The following is a 23,870-nucleotide window of genomic DNA, read 5'->3' on the forward strand; positions in this document are numbered from 1 at the left end:
CATTTGGCCTATGAACACAAAAACAGAGGCTCCATTGCACCCTTTTTATCCTAGTTTCCTAATCATTTCTATTGGTCGATCTTCGATCTTTTTAAGATGCCGCTGCTGGACTCTCCTCCTGATAAAGGAAATTATTTTACAGAGGGGGATGATTACCTCGGATATTGTGATGTGCAGGTTTTGTAACATTAAAGATTCGGTTGAAACCATTTGTTACAATGTACTGGTCTGAAAGATCTGTGTATTTGGACAAACTGTTTCTGACAATAACTTGGCAAGATGAGTAAAATCTCTGGGCACGATGCCTGGGCATAAATAACATCAAGGATGGACTAGCCATAGTGGTTTTTTTGAAAATCTTGCACTTGGCTGCTTGATACTTGGTTTTTTTGGGGCAAATATATTTTTAATAATGATTTGATTGATTAATATTTACATAGGATTAACTGTTGCACATGGCTTTGCATGCATAGATTTCGGGATTTGGTACATTTGTTTTCAAAAGACACATGAGTTTTTTGTTGAAACTGTACGAAATATAATATACATGTTGATGTCTTAACGTAATAAGCAAGATGTTAGTCGGGGCATATTGGCTACACAACAAAGATAGTTGTTCCATTGAAGTGCGTCCAGAAATGTTTTCGTGTTATCATTACAAACAGACAAAAAAATTAAAAGTACTTATATTTTGGCATCTGCAGCTTACAAAAAAACGATTGTGTACTTCTTTGCAAACTACATTAGTGTGTCTCCCTTCAGGTGCTAGGATTACCAGAGAGTTAGTTAAGCTCACTCTGAAACAGGCCACGAAAAACTGCCAACTTGGGTCAATCCCTGCTACCTTTAGTCTGCCCCTGAGATTTGTGGAAACAAATCGTTAAGGGGAAATGAAGTCTTTTGAATTTGCAACACTCCTCTCACTGTTCCTAATCATCCTACTTATCACCTTGTTTCCTTTTCGCTCCTCCTTGCCGCTATCCCCTCCTCCTTTACTCCTCCTCTCACAGCTGGTCACTATTCCCCCTTCTTTTACTGCTCCTCTCACACTCTCATTCCTACTTTCAACAGCCCTCTGACTCCCCCTCTCCCACGCCTACTCCCAACCACCTTTCTACTCTCCCACTAAACTACCCTCAATCCATTTCTCATTCACACCCATTCGGTACTACTCTCCTAACACCCCCACACCTAACATTCTCTTTCTACAAAAACACCAGTACTTTCTTCTAAGTCCCCAACTTTGTATTCCTTCTGGTCTGCTGGTCCACCACCTCCAACCTTACCCAAATAACTTTCTCTGAACACTAACTCTCCAGGGTTTTTATAGCCCTCCCTTTCCTGACTGGAAACTTCCATAGTGTGAGAAACATGAGGGTGTCCACACATCTCTACTCCCCATGGGCCTTCTTCTCAGGTGGTCAGGGAAAGACTATCGCCATTGGATCATGACCCTGGGGATGGCAATGTGAGATAGGATCACCTGGGCGGGGGAATTTAGAGGAAAGAGAGCATGGTGCCCTTAGAGGAGACATGGGGCCTCATTACGAGTCAGGCGGAATGGGTTAATGGGGTCCGCTAATGGATGCGGACCCGTTATTCCCATTCTGCCCGATTACGAGGTCCCATTGTGGGACCCGGTAAGGACGCCTGGTAAAACCAGGTGTTGTTACCGGGTCCCACAAGGGGTCCAGGGAGCTAACAACGGGCCAGTCGTAATCGGGCCGTTGTTAGCTCCCTGCACCCATTCCCATTGACCCCTATGGGGGCTCGAAAGGGAATGGGGAAGGTCCGGGCTCCCTGAGGGAGGAATTACCGGGCCCGCCTAACTCGGAATGGCCCGGTAATTCCCCATTCAGGGGACCCGGACCCGGACCCGGACCCGGTTTTGGAGGTAGCCATGCCGCCAATAGCGGCATGGCTACCGAAAAAGCCGTAATGAGGCCCATGGTGTCCCCTTTTCTCCAGTGACTCTGAAATATCTCCTCCCCGGCCTTTATATGCTATTGTCACTCAGTTCCATGATCGGGTAAACCCCTTTTAGAATAACCTGTATTCAGGTACTGAGATGAGGAAGAAACAACAGGAAGTGCTACCCACCTTGCCCTAGGTTAATCTGCCAAAACACCACTTTGGTACTGGGACGAGAAAGAGGGCTAAGAATACCTACTACTGGGAAAATCAGGAATCTCATCATAATGGAGAACTTCAAGGTGAGGCAATTGAACTTCACAACACACACCTGGAGTCATTTAGCAATCATCCTAAGTATAAGAGAGGGAGAGAAAAAGCAGCAGCAGCATAGCAGGATGAGAGAGAGCTGCCGGACGAGTTGAAGGCTGGTGTGTAATGCCGTAGCTGAGGAAGCCAAGCAGGACCGTCGTTGGGCAGGAGACGCCAGGACCACAACCGGCGGGAGAGTGAAGCCGGGTACTAAGATGGTCATGAGGGTAAAAGCTCCAATCTGCAGAGGTCATGCGGCAGACAGCAGTGGCGTACCGGACCATTTGTGGCAGAAGCAAGACTTCTGTAAGTGCTCATTACCTCCGTGTATTATGGTAACACTGGAGTGTCAGAGGAGTAAAAGAGAGCCCTAGCAGAGCTGCGGAAGCAACCAGCAGTCCAGCTGTGACAGAGATTGGAACCAGGAGAAAAACACGTTTGAATGGAGATATGCTGAAGAGCCGGTGAGTTTCAAAGAATGGAAAAATCCAGAGTTGCTTCGTCCGTGATTGTTCCACATAATTACTTTCCATCATGCAACGTTCCTTTTCATTATTGAACCGAATGTAAAGTGAGCCAAGTGAACGTAAGTGAAAGGAAAGTATCTCTCCGGTTTCTAAATGAACTGATGCCGGCAAGCGCGTTTCACAAGAAAAGTATCTTTCCATTGTTGAATTAATTAAGGTTGTCAGCAAGGGAAACGATAATCATCTAAGTGACCTTTTACCACAGAAACGCTTGTTTAATTACCGCTAGGCCCACAAGATCTCAATTAGTCTTGACCTCCAGGTGAGTAACATCACATTTTGTTCTTTCTCCATTTCTTTTTGAATGATTTTCAGAATGGGTTTTGCAGCTGGATCAATTACCTTTCTGAATAACATCATGGATTTTCCTTCTACAAGAATTTTCATTGAACTTAGGCTTCATTCTCTCCTTATTGCGACCATAGCAGTTGATTTTTGAAAATTTTAAACTTTCCGCCAAAAATGACCTTCAAGTTTTAACCATAGGTTTAGTGATAATGCAGGCATTGCTTCGACGCCGTAAATTACTGTCGGGAGGACTTTAGGCTTATAGAAATTCACAATGGGGAGTGACGAAAAACAGCCAAACTTTCGGTTGACTATTTTCGAATGGCTGATCAAGGGTTTGAGTTTATCATACAGATGTTCCTGCATCGGGAATTCAACCCTGCTATTGTTCAGTATGACTCCTAAATATTTAAAGTTTGTTACTTTCTCCAGGCGTGTTCCATCTGCAGTTAGCTTGATGTTATTTTTGGTATTTCCTCCTTTTTCAAATGGCATTACTTTTGTTTTTGATTTATTTAGTTCTAATTTGTTCTTTTCGAGGTAGGCGAGTAGATTTTACAACTGCCTCTGCAGGCCCACTTGCGTCTGATCTATTAAGATAATGTCATCTGCGTAAATTACTCTTGTTTCCTAACGACGGAGGGAAAGTTCTGATAGAGTTTCTGGGTGTCCATGAAATTCGATGTAAATAGAATACAGAGCATGGGTGCCAGAGGGCAACCCTGTTCTACCCCCCGGGCGGTGGGAATTTCTCTTGATAGGTCTCCCGATCTAGTCAGTCTGGCCCTTATTGAAGTTTGGGAGTACAACACTTTTATTGGCCCCAAGATTGCATTTGGGCAATTTCGTTTTTCCAGCTTTTTCCAGAGAATTTCTCGGTCTAACCAGTCAAAGGCTTGTACCAAGTCGATGAAGATTAAGTACAGCCGTGGTTTACCTTCAACACGCTCAGTAACAGGATATTGACTGTTGTGCCCAGACCTATGACAAAGCCTGTTTGTAATGGATCGAAATTTTCTGTTTTGTTTATCCACCCTTGTAGATTTTCCAAAGCTATTGAAGCAAAGATTTTTCCTATCGTATCGAGCAAAGCAATAGGTTGATACGGGCATAGGTCAGCTTTGTCTCTCGTTTTAAAGATTGGCACAATGTGTGCCTTTCTCCAAGACGATGGAATGTCTCTGGCCTTAACTGCTTCCTCAAATATTGTACTAATAAAATGTGCCCAGGATTCCGGGTTCCGTTTCAATTCGAGGTTCGTGATTCCATCGAGGCCTGCGGCCCGCAAGTTGTTAAATTTTTGGATTTTTACCTCGATTTCCTCTGTAGCACATGTGATCATCCATTTACCTTCCCTTTTTGCGTTAGTGTTGGCAAAGGCGAGTTCCGATTTGTACAGTTAATTGTAATGGTATGCCCACCTTTCCTCTCCAACACCGTTTTGCAACTTCTCTGGTTTCTCCTCCAGTTGCTTGTATCAGTGTCCAAAAATCTCTAGATTTTTTTCCACTTAGGATGCGGAGCATATCTTCGGAGTCCTTTTGTTATAATACATGCCTATGATTTCTCACCCATGCTGTGTAACTTCGCTCTTCCTGTTCCAGCTTCTTTAAGATCGTTGGATCACTTCCCTTTTTAGCTTGCCTCTTAAGCTTTCTCAGTTTTTACCTTTTTGCCACTAATGGGGCATTGTACACGTGTGCTTTTGGTTTTTGGAACCGTGTTCCTTTTTTCCTATTAGGTTTGAAAACTTCTAGCAGAGGCTGATAATCCAGCTCTGTTTGTTGGTTTGAGCCCCTTTCCAGCTGGTACAGGTATTTCTCTGTTAGCATTTGAAAAGCTTTTTCATTTAGGCGCAGTCGATTATTCCCATTGTAAAGCTTCAAGACCAATGTCCTTTTTTCTTGGGGTTTCTGGGTGGATTTCCACGTTGTTAACAGCAAGTTATGATCACTGTTTAGCGTTCTTACCACTTCAAACTTGTCGATTAATAACAGTAGATCCCTTGAGACAAACGGGTGGTCAATCGTCATCCCTCGGCCATTACTTTCCCAAGTCGGAACTATGGGGCCCGTTTGAGGTCTCATACTGTGGAGGTTGTGAAGATCAAACGCCTCCATTACTCAGATCCATTTCTTTCCTCTTTTGAATGAGGGTAAGATTTTGAGCCTTGTTTCCATCTGCTGGTCCTTTTCTTCGCAGAGGGCGTTCAGATCACCGGTAATAATCATGTGATCGAACTTTTGAGTTGTGTTTATTTCTTCCATGATATTTTCCATTGATTGAATATAGGTATTGTCCTTTATTACTGCGGGTGTCCAATAAGTGTTAATTAGTAGGATCGTTGATGGTAGTTCCTGTTCCCCCTTTAGCGTTCCATTTCAGCCATTGAATTAGGACTGCTTGGGTCAAGACCGTTGACGCTAATATTGCTTTTAGGGATAACCCTCTCCCAGATCGAATAGCAATCATTAAGCCTGCTGAAGGCTCAAGGTCTACCTTTAGGTCTTTTTACAGCCGGAGAGAACGCCATTTCATAACCATCCATACTTGGTTTTGTCCTCAACCACGTCTCTTGGAGACACAGCATATCATAATCTCCAAGGTTCACATCTGAGGTCCCTGTGAGATGTCCAAAGCCACGAGTGTTCCATGAATCCATCACTATTTGGTCCTTCCGCCTCAGGTTGCTCCTATTGTTATTATGACTCTGATTATGGCTTTTCAATTCATGTTTTAAAGGCTAAGTCGATTACTTTCTCTGATTAGCCTTGGAGGTCCAGGTCCAATTTCTCGGATCAGCCGTTTGTTTTTTTGTCTCCAGATCACATCTCTTCCTGGTTATGGAGGCCTTTGTTCTTACTCTATCTTCTGCTATTTTCAAACGATAAGCACAGAGCACAAAGGCAGTACATGGATAAGCTTTGAATGTGGGACATTCTTCATGAATGGAAGAAGACGAAAACATCTGTAAGAGCCAAACTGTTGGTCAATTAAAAGTGTACAAAACTCATATGAGATACAGTGAGCAAGTCTCTAGGGGCCAAGAGGAGCAACGCAGTAAATGAAAGGCTGAAATGGACAGATTCATGGTCTTTTCACATGAACTCAGAGGTGGAAAACAAAGGCTATTCATTAGAGCCTTAAGTTAAGATCGTGGTGTGCTCACACTCCCTTGAATGCTCCAGGGCAGTGAGCAGGCAGAAAGTCAACTACAAACGGAAGACTATGGCGTATGGCCTACCGACGAGAGATGATGGACTAATTGGGAAAATGGGAAGTAGCCTGACGCCATTCAAACACCTAGGTTTCGTTTCACGTATGTGCTGCTAAAGGAGCCAAAAGACCAAGGTTGGGATACTATGCCAACCAATTAGTGGGGTTGGGGGACAACCTAACATACAAAGTTGCAAGAGCCAATCGGCTGTTGTTTTGTCCACTATAATCAGTACTGTGCGTGTTTAGAGGTAGTTCAGTGCCATACAGACAAGAGGTAGCCAATGATTCACTAATCCGTATATGCTCTATCAGTAGATATGTTCCTTTCACCAATCCCTTCCCTGGATAGGTTTTGCATTTTGCCACGTAGAAAGACAGATGACAGATATTGGGGTATAAGACCTCTATGCAATCAAGTTTGTTTGTGAGTGTGCAAGCATCAGTCCGATGTCAGCCAATTACTTTACTGAATTGATTAAAAAAGTATCACTTTGCCATATTCTTTGAGGCTGTCTGATTGTTTGGTCTGAGATCCATTATTATAATTCCATCTAGCACAAAAGACGCTTCAAGGTGCTACAGCACATCCTGTTCAAAATAATAGGAGGGGAGGCCACTAGGGGGCGTACGTATGGAGGCTGCCTAAACGTACTCCTCCGGCCCCCACTTTGACCCCCCCAGGTGGTGTAACTGAACTCCAGGAGGTGACGGAGACCTTGGGCCACACTCTACTCTGACCAAAAAACGGAGAAAAACAAGAACAGAAAGGCAGAGATAGCCGTGCTGAGGCAGCCAGCTGGAAAGCAAATGCAATACCGCTGGCAAGGGTTTCCATAGAGACGGGCCGGACAGCGACGTACATGATGTGGCAAGCACAGAGATGAGGAAGCCCTTGTGAAGAAGGCCAGGACTCATGGTGGGAGTGGCCCGCCACCCCACCCCAAACCCCCCCAGCAGAAATGCTCTTCGAAGACAGAAGGAACCAGGAGAAGGGGACTGTGCATGCAGCGGGGGTGCAGGGAGCCCGGTGGGGGCTTGAAATGTTGGGATCCTTCCCACACCAGAGGACCCAGGCAAGGGGTCAATGAGGCACAGGGGACTCAAAAGTGGAGTCGTCATCTCTGTCAGAAACGCGGCGTGCACCCCCGCCTTACAGTGCTCCAACCAACTGTGAGGGACAGGGATTTGGTGTAGGTCCCCAGTTAGGAGCCTGGGGCGTGTGCCTGCCTAAGAGAGGATCCCCGCTCCTGGCAGCAGAGAATTGAGAAGGGGAGAGGAGTTGGGGGGAGAACACAACGCACCCCAGGTAGGGGCTGGGAACACAAAAGTGCACACGCGGAGGCCAGTGGTGCCTTGGAACAGACCAGCAGACCAGGCCCAGTGGGGGGGGAGGGGAGGGGAGGTCTCTCAGGTTCTGGGAAACTGACGGATAAGGTGTAGTTACCCTGAAGGAGAGGGAGGGGTGTGCAGGCCCTGTGGCGACCCGCCATTGAAGATCCTTGAGTGCGGGGCACAAAATAACCCCAAAGTGCAGTGGCTAGGTGTGGGCCCCCAGGGTTGCTCCAGGGGTCCTCACCTAGGAGAAGGTCCGGAGTAAGAGAGAGAGTGCACTGAAGGTCCACAGTGGAAGGTGTTGAATCTTAGTGAAGGTCCCAACGTGCCAAGAGGATAAAAAGGAGCCTCAGGTGGCCCTGGGGAGGGGCGAACTCACAGGAACTACGGGTGCAAGAAGGCCTGATTCAACGGGCCACGCCCATGCAGGAAGTGTAGGTTTGTAGGAGACGTTGAAGCTTATAGAGAGCAGCCCCAAGTGAACAGTGAGAAGGTGGGGCCCCGGGAAACTGTGGCAAACACGAATTGCACAGCAGAAGGTCCCCAGTGAGTCCAGTAGGGGCAAATGCAGAACTAAGAACAGATTACCCCACCCGCCCATGGACTGGAGAGTTAAATTGGGACAAATCGAATTCCAGAGACCGGAGATAGAGAGTATCACTGCGGACCCCATCATGTCAGAAGTGGGGGCTGACACCATGTCCACTAAGAAGGAATTTGCCTCCCTGGAGGAGATTAGGAGGATGAGGGCCAACATAGGAGGAAAAGTGGACAGAATGAAGGTCAGAATTGACAGAATGGACAAGAGACTCCAGGCATTTGAGAACAACCAGAACTCCATTGAGACACTGGAGACTCAAATAGATATGAGGCTGGCAGAGTTGAAGAGAAAGGAGGGGCAGGTGACCCTGAACATGGAATACTTTGAAAACTGTGAGAGGAGGACACATTTGAGTTTTTTTAGAGTCCCAGAAAAGGAGGAAGAATCGGAATGGGACCTAAGGAAGACCATCCACGAGGCAGTGAAGGTCTTGTTTCGAGACGAGAATATTAAAGAACCTAAAATGTATAGGGTGCACAGAGCTGGGGCGGGGGCCATGATCAGTTCTCGTATGATTCCACAACTACCCTGACAGACCAAAAATCCTGGAAAAAGCATAAAAAGACAGGGCTCAGTGGCCCTGGGTCACGTAAAGCTTATGCTAACAAAGAGGCGCCCATGTTCCCCCCTCACGAAATGGCTCAAAGAGAAGGGAGTGAGATACAGATGGGGCTTCCCCTTCTCTATATCCTTTGAAGTCGATGGCTATAATTACAAACTGGTGACGGAGCACAACATACAGAGATTCATGGGAGAATTGAAGGGAGGGGGTGCACCAATGATGGCCGGAGAGGAGAAAAGTCCTGAAGACAGGCGGTGGCTCATAAAGGGGCCGAACAGGCGCAAAATCCTAGGCTCAAGGAAATGCATGAAACTCAACACCCCCCCGGCTGGGCTGACTTGCGTTTGTGAGGGTAAGGGCCAGTTGATTGGTTAACGGATTTGGTGTGTCCGACAGTGGATGGGGGGGCTAGTTTGGAAGTGTTTTCATGTTGAGAAATATGGTGAAGGAAGGGGGATAAAGGAAAACAGCTTAGTTAAGCAAGTCCGTGGTTCGGGAGGACCTCTGGTGATTTAATCTCGTCTGAGATAATGAACCTGGGCGGGGTTGGATGCCGTGGGGCGGGGTTAGGGTGGGAATGGGGAGTTAAGGGGGATCGTTGTGTAACATTCATAGTGCTCTGTTTCAGGAGGGTGTGTACGCCACATGGGCCCCGGCATCAAGAGTCCGTTGATGGAACTGTCTCGGTGGAGGGGGGAAGGTATGTGATGCTCCGACAACGGGCGATGTCTGGTCCTGGTGAAATGGTCATCGGCTCCCTCTGCGTACAGGGCCTCAACTCACCAAGTAAGCGATCAATGGTACTTTGGGAATTTAAGAGGGCACGACTAGATTGGATGTGCCTTCAGGAAACTCACTGGCCGACAGAGCCCCGACTACGATCCCGGGAGGTGGGGGGGAAGCAATAATGGCTTCGGATGTGAAAAAATGGTGAGGGTCCCGATCCTGATCTCGTCCGGCTGGGCTTTCAGGTGGAATCGGTATTAACTGACACAAATGGGAGGTATGTGTTTGTCAAAGGACAGTTGTATGGTTCCAGGCTTACGCTGGGTTCAGTGTATGCTCCAAACATGGGCCAGTGTGAATTTTGGAAGGCGGACAAATTGATTGAGTTTGCAGATGGGCAATTGGTGGTTGGGGGATATTTTAACATGGGGTTAGACCCAATAAGGTACCGTAAGAGAATGGGAGAACGACCAACCGCAAGGAACGCTTTAAACAAGTAAGAAAGGTTTTGGGCCTGTGCTCCCTCACGCCCCCACTGGAAGGTGATAGACCATACACCTTTTTCTCTGCAGTACATGACTCCTTCTCGCATATAGTGGACTCGACCATGAAGGCACAAGTCCTGGACTCCCAGATCGCCCCAATCCCATGGTCTGACCATGATATGGTGAGAGGAACAGTGGAGAGGGGGAGGACAGTGGGCCCCGGGGGGAGCTTGAGGTGCAATGACTCCCTATTAAATGATAAGGAAGTGCGGGCGCTGTTGAGCAGCAGTGGAAATGGCTGCCTAACTGTAGAGCTCTGCTACAGGCAAGATCCATATTTAAATATATCCTTTGAAGTGCCTGTCAAGCTCCGGTGGCCAGAGAAGAAGGGGTGCAGCCGAAATCAGAGGAGACATATTAGCCGGTGAGGTGCGCTGCCTGAATCTGAAACTGTCTCCCGCGCTGTGGGGGTGGTAAGCTCAGAAGAGCGCACGGCTCCTGCGGCCTGCAGTGGGAGGAGTCTGTGTTTCCACGGCCTCACAAGTGCTATGCAGGGCCTCTCCTGTGCTGGCACTGCTGCAATCCTACCGGCACAACACCATCCGTTTAGGCGGCACAGCGAGACCGGTGTACCAGTGGAACCTGGAAAATCCTGATCGTCCCTGGTGCCTTTCGAGCAGTCGACGAACTGCTCGGAAGGCTTTTGCCAAACTGAGCGGTGCGTCTGAGGGACAGAGACGTGCGGCTGCTGCACCTTACGTGTGTCTGCGGCTGAGGGGACAGATCCCGCCGGCATACAGGAGCGCTAGGAGGCAGAAGGTCAGTGCCGCAGAAAGGAAGGGTGAAGAGCGAAGACCTGACCGCACTGCACCCTGTAACTGAATCTGTGACACTCACCCTTTTGTTACCGGGTGCGAAACGATTTAACACTTGCCCCTCCCATGCCTGTGAGCTCCCTCTGGGGCTCTGACACTACTGGCAGAATATACGTTGAAAGGGGGAAGACATGGTGAAACGTGAACCAGAGCGGGAAGCAACAAGAAATAAACGGTTGCCCGCTGCTGTATATAGGGAGGGAACGTGCTAAACACACACGAGTCATAAAACCCTACGGAGACTAACACCAGCTCGAACCCTCAATTACATTCAGTCTCCTTGGTAAATGTGAGAGAGTACGCCCGCTCAGGTGGGAGGACAACAGACCTGGATGCAACCCTGCAGTCCACTTTTACAGTACGCCATTGGTAAACCAATTAGAGGCTAAGGAAACCTAAGCACCGGGACTAGAACTATTTGTAGTTGGCATACCCGCTTCAATACTCCTTGTGAACTGGCATACACATTAGAGCAAGAGACATCGCCCTCTTAATAACGACATCAAGGATTCTCAGTCGTGGTGAACAGAAATTGACACATCGCATGGGCAGTACCTTAGTTGTGGGTCGAAATACTGCCATAACACGGGCTAGAATACAGGGTGCATCAACTGATGACAGGAAGTAACGCTGATGCCACAATATAGTCCCCTGACACGGCGGACACGCCTATTAAAGTGCTGTATGTGATGCATTGCTACAACTGAGGTCTCTGACACAGTACCAGACACAGAAGTAGGAGGAAGGTGGCCTCAGGACGCTTGTCTGGACGAACGCTTCAAGAATAAATATCCCAGGGTAGGTGTGTACCCCTTATTCTTGCAGGCAGTTGATGGGCTTGTGCCACGCGGAGGCTAGAAGTACAGCCAGTACCGTTGCGAATTCCACACTCGGCCCGAACCTAGGATACAATTGATGCAGAGGCGAAAAACAAAACTGCCCATATAAGTATTAGGGAAAACTGACAGTGAGGGTACAACACTTGACCCAATATCCTAACAGGCAACCATACCTCCACGACACATCCGCCAGGACTAGTGCAGAAGATATTATTGCGCTAAGCTCGCCCGGGAAGAACATTTTGATATAAGGCCTGGGTTAAGATGATGAAAGGCCCAGGATGGAAAAAGAAAGGCCTGATGGACCCTTTCACCAAGTTGCAGACAGGATTGTGTAAGGCCTAACTTGCTCTATCCTAAGGTATATAATGCTCTGAAACACTTGTGTACGAGCACAATATAAATAAATATTTAATTTAAGTTAGGATTTCCCTACCTAAAGAAACTAAGTGTAACGCTCACCTGATTCCCGCAGAGGCACCGGTCTTGACTGGGTGAATACCGTATCTTCAAAGGTGATGTGTAACACACGGTTGGCTCTTTGGGCTGGACCTCTGTGCACTGTATGTCTGACTCGAAGAGTAAGATGTCTGCAGATAGAAAATATGGGATTAATGAACTGGGGTTATTGGGTGCCTCTCTCTTCTTCCCTTTCTCTTCTCCTGTAGAACCCCAAAGGTTAATGCTCTCACCTTAGATAAGTGAACGCCGAGCTCTCCATCTGCCTCGGGGCAGGGTGCCGTAACCAGTTTCTTCACTGGATAAGGGTGCAGGCCTCTTGACCTCAGAGGACTGCTGTCCGTCGTTTACTGCACGAACGGTAAGTTCTGGGTACTTCAAATGTCTTTAAAAGTCTTTTGTAATGATATCTCTTGTTTTGCAGGGTTCCGGCGATGGCGGATGGCGGGCTGAAGAGAGTTGAGGATCGAACCCGTGTGAGGAATAGAAGCGCCTGGAAGCACGCAAGTAAGCGTTTGTTGCCTGCTTCACGATGCGCACTAACTGTCCCTTTATCTTGCAGGTACAAGTTCGGAGCTGCTGAAAGGTGCTGGAAAACCCACTGGATTCGGCATGGTAAGGAGTAATGGCACGTGAGTATAAAGTTGCCCAATGTCTTTAAACGCACCTTCTTTTGTCTTTCAGATGCGGGATGCAGCGCCGAAGGCCTCCGTAGCGTGCGATGAGTTGGTAAGCTTTTGTCTTTCAGATGCCGGATTGCAGTGCGAAGACCTCCGGAGCGTGCGAAGAGTAGGTAAGCCTTTGTCTTTCAGATGCCGGAATGCAGCGCGAGACGTTGGTGACAGCAGATGGACCAGGTAAGAGATGCGCTGTCACTGAAGACCGTAGTGCTAACCTGTTCTTTCTTGTCTTTATAGGTGTTGCTGAAGACTGGATTCCAGGATGGTAAGCCTTTTTCCCTTAGGCCCAGGATCAGGTGCAGAAGACACGATGAGCGTTCTGCTGCAGAGGATGCAGAATAACGCAAAGCAAGATTCATCCATCGGGTGTGGTTTAAATAGCCTCCTGTAGTGCTTAGGTGTCTCCTTCCACAGACTCGCCTAGGTAAAGAAAGAGTTCCTGCTTTCCAGAAGAGTTCCAGTGTTCTGAACCTAGGGAGTGGCTCCTGCCCCACCCAACAGGAAAAGTAAGAAGATCAGGGGCTCAACTGGCAGGTAAGTAAGCAGCATGGTCTGCTGCAGGTAAGTCCACCCAAGCATTATGAGCCCGGCGCTTCCAGCGCTGGGACTGGGCATATTTATGAGCCTGGTGCCACTGGCGCCAGGACAGGGTCCAAAAGGTCCCAATTGGGACTGGCTGGCACGCGGAACCTGGGTTATGGGTCTGCTTCCAAGGGAGTTGGGTAAGTCCTGACCTCTTGGAAGCAGAGATCATGACACTAAGGATAGTCTGAGTCAGTAAGTTCAACTTAAAAGTCTGTTTGTGTCGAAAACCTATATTTGCCCTCACAACTAAGACTAACCAATATTTAGGGATGTCAGCACCAAAAGAAATAATGTTCCAAACAAAGTTCTTATCTTCTTCCAGCTCCCAGCTTGCTTTTCAGCCCCTTTCCCAAGTTCAAAACCAGTTCCACACAAAAGAGCTTGTGGTTCCATTCCTCAAGTTCAACACAGTTCCAATAGGCTTCAAGGTTCCCTTCCCCAAGTTCTACACAGTCACTTCTCTTGACTTTCAATAAATGTTACAAATTACCTTTACAACCAACCATTTAGGCTTTTCAACGGTTCACTCCGCTTGTTCTTTTCAATACTTATTAGGCACAACTGCTTCAGAAACGTAACTTTCCTTGGTTCACTCCAAGTGAGGGTTACTCGGTCTAGGCGCAACTGTCGGACCACAAAGTCCACCCATTACAGGTGATACAACCGATAACCCTTGGCACTTTGTTAAATTCACCTGTGTCAATTGTTCACTCTGCAGTTCTTTTTATCCATGGCAGCTTCTTGCCTCTGCCACAACGTGCCTTTAACACTAGGCACTTCGTGTGGCGTTTTCCTGGTCACCACCATGCTTCCACAGTTCACAACAGTACTTATTATTTGCTTTTCATTCATTTCCTCAGCCTTTGTCACTGGCTTTCATTCGGTTCATACTTTCACATTGTCCATCATTGCTTTTATATTTGCTGTCCCTGTATTTGCAAGGCACCTGACTTGCATTTCACTAGTGCGGTGCTTTCATGTACTTTGCATGACTATTCCCTTTCTGTCACTCACCGGTCTCCTGCAGTTCCCTCTAGTGCTCTCAACTTTCTCTTCTGTTACTTCTCGCTCCCCGTTCACTCGCTGGGTGCTTCGACGCGCAGCGCTTGTTGCTTCTGAACCTTTTGCCCCTTCTGGCGGCTCCCTGGAGTCTTCAGGGTCCCCCTGCTCCAGCGGCAGACACACAGAACTTCGTGCTCTCCTGCATTGCTCGGCAACTTCTCCACTGGTGCCTCTCCAGCCTGCTCAATACCGGGTATACCGTCTAGAAGGGCCTCTCGCCCCAGGCAGCTTTCTCGCCTCGGGCAGCTCTCCCACCCTAGGCGGCTCTCTTGGTCATTTGTTGGTTTCTCATTATACAGACCTGCAGCCTTTCAACTGGCTGCAAGCGTAAGTCCTTTGCCTGATTCCAATTAGTGGGACATGCATGGCCCTGATAATGTTTTATAGTCCCATAGGACTCCATGGGAATGGGGACTCTGAAGCACTGGCACCGTTCCTGACAGTGCCAGTGCTTCCATGGCAACTTTGCCTGCTGGGGGTGCTGTGCCCGGCAGGGTCAGACCTGTCAGGCAGACTTGTAGTGTGGCGGTCCGGAAACAAGGGTGCCGGTAAGCTTACCAACACCCTTGTTTCCGGACCGCCATACTTGTAATGAGGCCCATAGAATTGGAATGAGCCAATCGGTAGCGAGGGCCAGGAAAGAGCAAGTCAAAACTTGCCAGTTGCGTATAGGGAAGAAATAGAAAGTTAAATCATCACTGTGAGAGAGGCCTGGCATCCTCAGATCCTGACGCTCGAGAGGGCAGGAGCCCCCTCACCGTGCACCCAATGCACCTTCAGCGTCCTGCCGCCCATCAACAACACGGACTGCAGGAGCAGCCGTGCATCAACTGAAGTAAACTTCAGAAGCGCGTGGAAGCGCTCCAGCTGATTCATCCGTCCGTTGAGCCTGAAGCCCACCGGCGGTGCGCACTACGCCGTGCCTCCTTTCGCAGGCACCCGGAATCGTGTGCATTTCGACACGAGTTCCCGCATCCAAGATGGCCGCCGCCATTATTGTTTACTGTGTTGCCTAGCAACACCTTACTTCTTCCCCAGAGGGCCACCGGCAGGCGGAAGCCGGCCCACTTTGAGGAAGGCCCAAGTGAGCAAAGCCCCTTCCTGTTTGCCCCTGTTCGCCACTTTGCGCCACTAGCCTTGCAGAGTGAAACCTCCTGCAAAGTCGGAGGAGCAGTTTTCATCCCGCTATCGGCGAACAACAACTGCTGTTAAATTATACCCGCACAGGAAACAATCTCCATGGACCACATCTTTATCCAGCACTTCATCTTGACTTATTTCCAAACTGGTATGTGTTTCACTCTGTACTACCACCTCTGCTTATCATGATATGCGCCCCACGCTATTTGCATAACTACCACCTTGCCCTATTGCATACAGTTGCCTCCTGATTATGCTACCTTGGCCTATTCATAACTCGTGTGCATTGTATCCTAGATACTATATCCTTTGATGTGTTTAGCGCATTAGGGTCACCTACAATCTACCTATGATCAATGCTGTACCTTAGAATCGCTATCCGCCCATACTGATCTGTATCATGCCATATGGTCACTTTAGACCCTACCCGTCTTACTACAGCTGACTATACTACCTCAGTACTATTGGGACCACACCGTGTTATCCCTTCACCAAGCCAATGTCTTGACCAACCTGCAAGTCTATTGTATCGTGCCTTATGGTCGCCAACGGATCACTGTAACTGTGCTGTGCCTTATGGTCGCTAACGGACCATTGTAACTGCGTTGTGCCTTATGGTCGCTAACGGACCATTGTGATTGTACTGTGCCTTTTGGTCGCCATCGGACCATTGTAACTGCGTTGTGCCTTATGGTCGCTAACGGACCATTGTGATTGTACTGTGCCTTTTGGTCGCCATCGGACCATTGTAACTGCGTTGTGCCTTATGGTCGCCAACGGACCATTGTGATTGTGCTGTGCCTTTTGGTCGCCATCGGACCATTGTAACTGCGTTGTGCCTTATGGTCACTAACGGACCACTGTAACTGTGTTGTGCCTTTTGGTCGCCAACGGACCATTGTGATTGTGCTGTGCCTTTTGGTCACTAACGGACCACCCTGATTGAATTTCGCCGTAAGGTCGCTACCAAACTACACTGATTGTGTTATGACTCACAGTCACCCACAGGCCACCCTGGGTGTTCTGTCCTTTACGGTTGCTAACAGCCCTCTTGGTCTCTATCCGAGCACTTGCTCTTAGACTATACCAGGTCAACATGCCCTTCACCTACAGTCTAATAGCTAGAGATTCACCTATGTACACTCTCAGTGTCCTACTCACTAGATTACTGCCCACCCTTCTCCTCTTTATACTGCACTCTGGTTGGACAATACTCAACCACACCACTGTCCCCGTCCGCCACCTACAGCAGCACCACACCACAACTATGTCCTTCTTTGCTCTCCACACCAACCCTTACCTCAACAACCCAGCCTTATGGATCCAACATTTTGCCTCTAGACCTTTACCAAACATCCCATGCTTCATCACCTTGAGAAATGCCAGACTCGGCTCACGACTCACCCACGCTTCCCATCACTCAGCGCATCGTAACAAACTGCCACGGACCCCCATTCCGGCCACACCTACGCCAAATCTTTCACCATCCCTTTCTAATTTCCTTAACTCGAGCGATATCAAAGGTGCGTTAATCAATGCCAGATCACTCTCGGCTCACGCCCTTGAAGTAGCCGACCTCATCCTCAACCTTGACCTCGACTTCATAGCAATTACCGAAACTTGGCTTCACGCAGACTCAGGCCCTCTACTCTCCCTCGCCATCCCTCCAGGCTATAACATCATCAGACATGACCGTAATTCTAATCAGTCCAAAGGTGGTGGCATTGCCATTATCCACAAAAATGCTCTAAACTTCCACCTCTCTGCCACGCACCACTTTTCCGCTCTGGAAGCACTGACAGCTAAACTAGCTGTTACCCCTAACCACTCTATCACCTTCCATCTACTTTACCGGCCACCCGGCCCGCTATCCACCTTCGCTGAGGACCTCTCTAACATCATCACTCACAACACCAAAACTAATTCCCAAGTCACGATATTGGGGGATTTCAACCTAGGTCTTTCTGACCCCAAGGACACTGCTGCCACAACTATTGATAATATCCTTTCTAATGCAGGATTCACACAGTTCCTAAACCAACCTACCCACAACAAGGGCAGAACCCTTGACTGGATAGCCGCCCACAATTGTCCCATCAACATCACCTCCAACCAACAGTGCTCATGGACTGACCACAGCTTAATTACGTTCAATATCCAGTCCAAACCTGTCAGCCCTTCTCCTAGCATTTCACCTGCTACGGCCACTCGCAATAAACGTGACATCACCTGCGACAGACTCCTCCCTCTCCTCCTCCCTGTTCTCAATGACCAGGTTCTCTCATGCTCTGACCCCACGGCCTTGGTTGACGCTTTTAATCGGGCTATGCTTAAAGCCTTAGACACCATCGCACCCTCTAAACTGAGAAAATCCAAACCTCGAGCCCACCTGAATTCTTGGTTCACACCCCAGCTTAGAACTTTGCGCAAAGAAAAACGAATCGCGGAATCTCACTGGAAAAGCAACCACTCTCCAGCTAACAAATCGTGTCTACTCTTGGCTACCCTCAATTACAAGGAAGCCATACTCCAGGCAAAAAAAAGACACATACAATAAACGTATCGAACAAGCTATATCCAATACCAAAGAATTGTTCAAAATCCTAAAAGAACTTGAAACTCTTGTTACTGCACCTGACACCTGCACCAAAGATAGCACCTGGTGTTCCAAAATCCAAGAGGCTCTCCTAGGCAAGGTTGCCACTCTCCAAATTAAAATCAACAACAAACAAACTAGCCTTCAATCCAACCCTCATCCGAACCCTATACCTGCCATAAACCACTCCATCCCAGATTCTCTGACTCCTTTTAGCTTCTCTCCATTTCTGAAGTGGAAAAGATCATTGCTAGCCTTAAACCTTCCAACTGTCATGGTGACCTTTGTCCTGCGCCCATTATTAAGGAAGCAGCTCACGACCTAGCACCATTCATCAACTCCTCCTTTAGCTCTGGGATTGTACCTGACAATCTAAAGGATGCGTGGGTCATCCCTCTCCTGAAAAAACCTACCTTGGATCCCAGCATACCTACAAATTACAGGCCAATCACTACTGTCCCATTTCTACTAAAAATCCTCGACCGAGCTGCGTATTTACAAATTCAAGAATACCTTGAATCAAACAAACGTCTGGGACTTAGGCAATCAGGGTTTCGGCCACGCCATGGCACTGAAACTGCCCTTATCAATTTAAAAACGCAGATCGAAATCTAAAAGACAAAGGCAAACTTGCGCCATTACTTCTCCTGGACCTCTCGGCGGCCTTTGATCTTGTCAATCACAAAATTCTCTGTCACCACCTCAAATCAGCTGCACACTTCTCTGACAAAGCTTCAACCTGGATCAGTTACTTCCTAGATAATAGATCAATGCGTGTGTTCTCTCCACTAGCAGCCGCCCCACCTGCTCCTGTCTCTTGTGGCGTGCCTCAAGGGTCCTGTGTCTCGCCCACGTTGTATAACGTGTTTACCAAACCTCTTTTTGATATTCTGGACCAGCTGGGCGTCACGTATACTAATTACGCTGACGACACCCAGATACTAATCCCTATCACAGGTGACTACACTACTGACTCCCTCGCCATCAATGCCATCTACCAGGTCATCCAAGCATGGATGGCCCAAGACAGAGCTCCTCATTCTTGGTTCACCTCAAAAACTCACCAAACTTGACCCTGCTTTTAAGTCCTTCACCATTGATGGGAATACTATTCCTACTGCTAAGGACACAAAAACTCTAGGGATTTACATTGACTCGACCTTATCCCTGACTAGACAAACCAACTCAGTCTCATCAGCAGCGGCTTATACTTGTAAGCTTATTACTGCATGTCGCCCGTTCCTCTCTACAGCTAATTGTGTGACCTTGGCTAGGACCCTCGTACTCTCTAAGGTCGATTACTGCAATGCCCTCTACCTAGGCACTAATCGCTGTAACTTAAACAAGTTACAAATTGTCCAAAACAATGCGATCAGAGCGGCCCTCAACATTCCCAGGCGCCAACACATAGCTGACACTAGACGTAACCTTCACTGGCTCTCAATCCCTCACCGAATCTCCTTGAAGTCTCTGGCTCTTACCCATAAATGCCTTCACAACCAAGCTCCTTGTTATCTGGCGAACAGATTTGCCCTCCATAGCTCCACTAGACCTCGCAGATTGGCCCAAGCCAACTGCCTCGTCATCCCACGATTCAATCTCCAAAGATCAGGTGGAACCAGCTTCCCCATCTTGGCAGCTACATTATGGAACTCACTCCCTAATGAGCTGAGAGCAGAACCCTCCTTTCTGAGATTCAAACACCTTACCAAAGTCTGACTGTCCTCCCAAGACATCTAACACCGGCTCACTGCCTAACTTGTACTTATGACGTACCTTTGAATATACCTTCTGCTTGTCTTCTTATTGCTATTTTTCTGATTGTAAATTATGTAACTTATCTGTAAACATTGTAAATAATGCCATGCTCCGATTTCATCATGTTGTATCTAACTTATGCGCCCGGTTGCCCCCGAGCCTGCTGCGCTTTAGAAATAAAATAAATACTAAATACCACAGAAGCAGCATACAAGGAAGTTAGAAAAGTTAAATTAAATACAAAATCAAATTAACATAATAAATAATCATAAAATAATATTTAAAATCAAGCGGAGTGCAAAATTAAACATGAGAAATCAGGCACCCAGTCACACGCCAGGGGCCTCGGTCTAGCCGTAGCTTGTAAAAAGAAACAAAAAAAAATACTACATCAATGCTAGAAAGTTAAAGCAAAGGTTACAAACAGAAACGTGGCGCAGTGCTACCACTTCAGTGCTTTCCAGCCATGGCCAGTATGCAAACCCTGCTCTTCTTCTCAAATCTAGCTCCTCCTCGAAGTCAGGATTTTGGTCAGAACCCCAATACATCTGTGGGCACATGTCCTGCCCTGCAAACCCAGAGACTGTGCGACTTTCCTTAGCCATTGTCTGAACCCTTCTCCCCACATCCTTGCTGTGGTATCATGCATTTCCTTATCCCCTTCTCTCCATCCTTCTTTTCTCCTCCAACTCCAGCCTCTCTTCCTCCTTGCTCACTCCCTACACACAGCTATGATTCTCCCGCCTCCTCCAAACATCCTGCCCTTCGTTCCGGCCCACACCCCTTTTTATAACCAGGCCTGTGAGGGAAGTGAGGAACTAATGGTTTTACGGAGGAGAGCTGCAAGTGTGCTATATTGGTTTGCAAGGATTGAATCCTTCTACTGAACATGTAGACTGAATACAGCTTTGATTTTCGCAGACCTGCAGAGCCCCCGACAGATGATAAATAGGGGCACCGTCATTTTGGAATCAGGTGGACCCATCATGGTAGCCGCTCTACTCAAGCATGACTTTCCCATGCTCCCCCGGGTGTCTAATGGCTGTCTGACACCTTCTCCTCTCGTCTCTCTGCTCGCAATTAGCTTTCTGGGTTACACTGGTGACTTTGCAAGTGCATATGAGATTCCATCTGTGGATCACGCACTCTTGTTCCATTTCCCCATAGTGATCTTTGCTAAAAAAAAAAAAAATTTTCCTGGCTCACATTATACAGCTCACGTGTTCTATGGTTCTCAAAGTCTAATTTTCCTGTACTGAAAATCCTAGGGATAAGCTGGCACTTTGAAACACTATTCAGTTGTATAAATGACTAACAAATACTCAACAAAATAAAATGTAAAAAATATGTATGAGGGCCATGTGTGCAGTCTGGGGATAGGAGAGGCTCTAGGCGATCCCCCATATGCCACCTCTGTGGTCAGCATCTGGTGCTGTTCCCTGGCCCCCCTGAGTCTGTTACAGTCCTTCAACCAGTGGCTCACTTGTGACTTCCTCACAGTAAGCAAAGTCTACCTGGTATGAAGAATTGACATTACAACAGTTCCAATCACCAACACCCCTCACTAGCCTCTTACTTTCACCAATGCATTTAGTGGTATTATCATTAGGAGTGAGGGTTTGCTGTGGCCAATCTTTAGGCAGGTCGTGCCACCATAAAATTGTGTTATTGTCAACAATTCCTAACTAGCCCTAATTGACTGGATATTGATGCAAGGCATCCTCCTAATTGTGCGCAATGAGTCAGTGAACATTAAAAGATCTTCCACCTGCTCAGTGAAATGTTCAGGCACGATAGTGATTTGAGTGAACCCTGGGGTATACCACAGCACACAGGTAGGATTTCATGCAGGTGACAGAAGAAAGTCATAAAAAGAGAATGACTTACAACAACATATTCGTCAAATACAGAACGCACCCTGTAAGTGCAGCAATACAAATGCCAATAATTGTGTAGATTCTGTAAAAGAAAAGAAGCATTCCCAGTTCTTCCTGTTGCTGCACATACAAACAAATATTATCTGAAATGTATGGTTACTATACTCTCCTGTGATGAAGTCCAATCCCTGACCCCAGGAAGAGGGGTGAGGGGAATAGGAGGGCGATATGTGGCGGCCAGGGGAAGACCACCTGCTTCGTGATCCTAACCCTGGAGGAGGCATTTCAAGGATTCCAGATGGCATCTCCCCAATCTTCAACTTCTACAGTAAGACACTTCAGTTATTCCCTGACAGCAGTTGTCATAAAGCTCTAAACCAAGAAAGGCTCATCTCGCGATTGCGATCAGGATTGGTGCCTGAAAATAGCAGAGTAAGAGGGGGCAAAGACATGTGCAGGTTTGGGCTTACTTGGCAGTCACAAGCAGATCTAGAGGGTAAACGAAACCTGTGCACAAAAGAGCAGAAAGAACCTGAGAGCCCTACACTGAAGGGGATAAGCCATGGAGGAATCAGGCAGCCACCATGACAGGGCCAGGACCATGACTGATAAATTGCAGCCTCAGTATGTATAGACTTGACCCAGGTGCCACAGGTCAAACACACACAAATCAGACTTTAGTAGCTGCACATGGGTCGTAGGAGGAAACCAGAACCACTATTCATTCCTACATTAAGAGTGAACAAGGCGATTTCAGCAAAACCCTCATTATCCCTATTAAATCCGAGCACAGGTACAAAAAGGGTCTGAGAGTAGCAGGAGATGAGTGTATGGAAATGGGCGAGCAGTGCAGAGTTGTATGGATGTTGCGAGAGAGGAGCAAAGGAAGGTATTGGTGGATGGAAACAACAGGAGATACAGCGAAGAATGTAAGGAGGGAACAGTGGGTGTTGGGAAAGATCAAGAAAGTGAAGGACGAAGGGAGGAGAAAGGAGAGGAGGGCATGGGAGGAGAGTCCGCGAAGCCAAAAGGAAGAGGATGTAAAGCAAGAGAAAGAGCATAAAAGGTCATTGGCGGCAGATGTTAGAAAGATGGACAGATAGGCTCTTACTAAGAATCCAGCATTGGCAGGCACACATGAGCCAATGTTGGGATGGGTGCAGGGAGTTAGAAGGGAAGACCAGTTAGGACAGGGCTGGAATGCAGCCAAGGGAAACGGTTGAGTGAGTTTGAAAGCCTTGTGTTCCTGGACCAGGAAACTCATAGGGTATAGTACAGACTCAGGTGGGCTAAGCTATCCCACCAAGGATGATACCCCCTTGCTCGAGAGAAACAGGCTTCCGTAAAAGAGAATATAAGAAAAGCCAAAGCACATCAGACTAGCACTTTGTTATGTTCCAGACTCTTGCGCGAGTGCCAAGACCTCACAACGGGAATCGAAAGAGGAATTACCTCCATTGCGATAATGAGTCATGGAGAAGGCTCATGGTCCTGACAAACCAGGAGTTCTCTTGGTAGACATCAAAACCAAGAGGGAACAGAGGGAGAGCCGAGAGGAGCAAATGAGAAGGCCAAAACTCAAAAGGGTTTCTGAGAATACAAAAAGAATAGAGGCTTCCCTGAGGAACAGAGCTTAAAGACTGCAGGCATTAGAAGATTACAAAGAGCCTGTGGTGGGCTCATAGACACCCAAGTCGTTAACCACTCCGGGAGGACCCAAAATCGGTGATGGGTGTCCCAGCAAACAGCATTCTGAAAACAGTCCCCTTGCCTATGGGAGCTCCAGATGACTGGAGCCTGACAATTGGCTCAGGACAGACAAATTAATTGCCATCAGAAAGCCAAACATCCACCGCTCTGGAGGGCTTATCCACAGGGGCAACCACCAGAATAAGGGCGTTTCAGGATCCGTGAACCCCAGGCAACTGTGAGTGAATGTACCTCTTACTTTTGGGGGAAAGCTTACCCTGACCTCGATCCGAGATGGGTGAAGACCTTTGGACTCAGGACCACAGTCTTTACAAGAGGCCGTTTCT

General features: G+C 47.7%; 1 protein-coding gene across 1 annotated transcript in view; it reads right to left on the reverse strand.

Moving 5' to 3' along the window:
- The window catches only part of DNALI1 (dynein axonemal light intermediate chain 1), a 166,912-nt gene that overhangs the window by 88,105 nt on the left and 54,937 nt on the right, over positions 1-23,870 (reverse strand). The gene's annotated exons all lie outside the window — the stretch shown is intronic.

Source organism: Ambystoma mexicanum, chromosome 11, assembly GCF_040938575.1.
Source record: "Ambystoma mexicanum isolate Mex_15411 chromosome 11, UKY_AmexF1_1, whole genome shotgun sequence".
NCBI lineage: Eukaryota > Metazoa > Chordata > Amphibia > Caudata > Ambystomatidae > Ambystoma > Ambystoma mexicanum.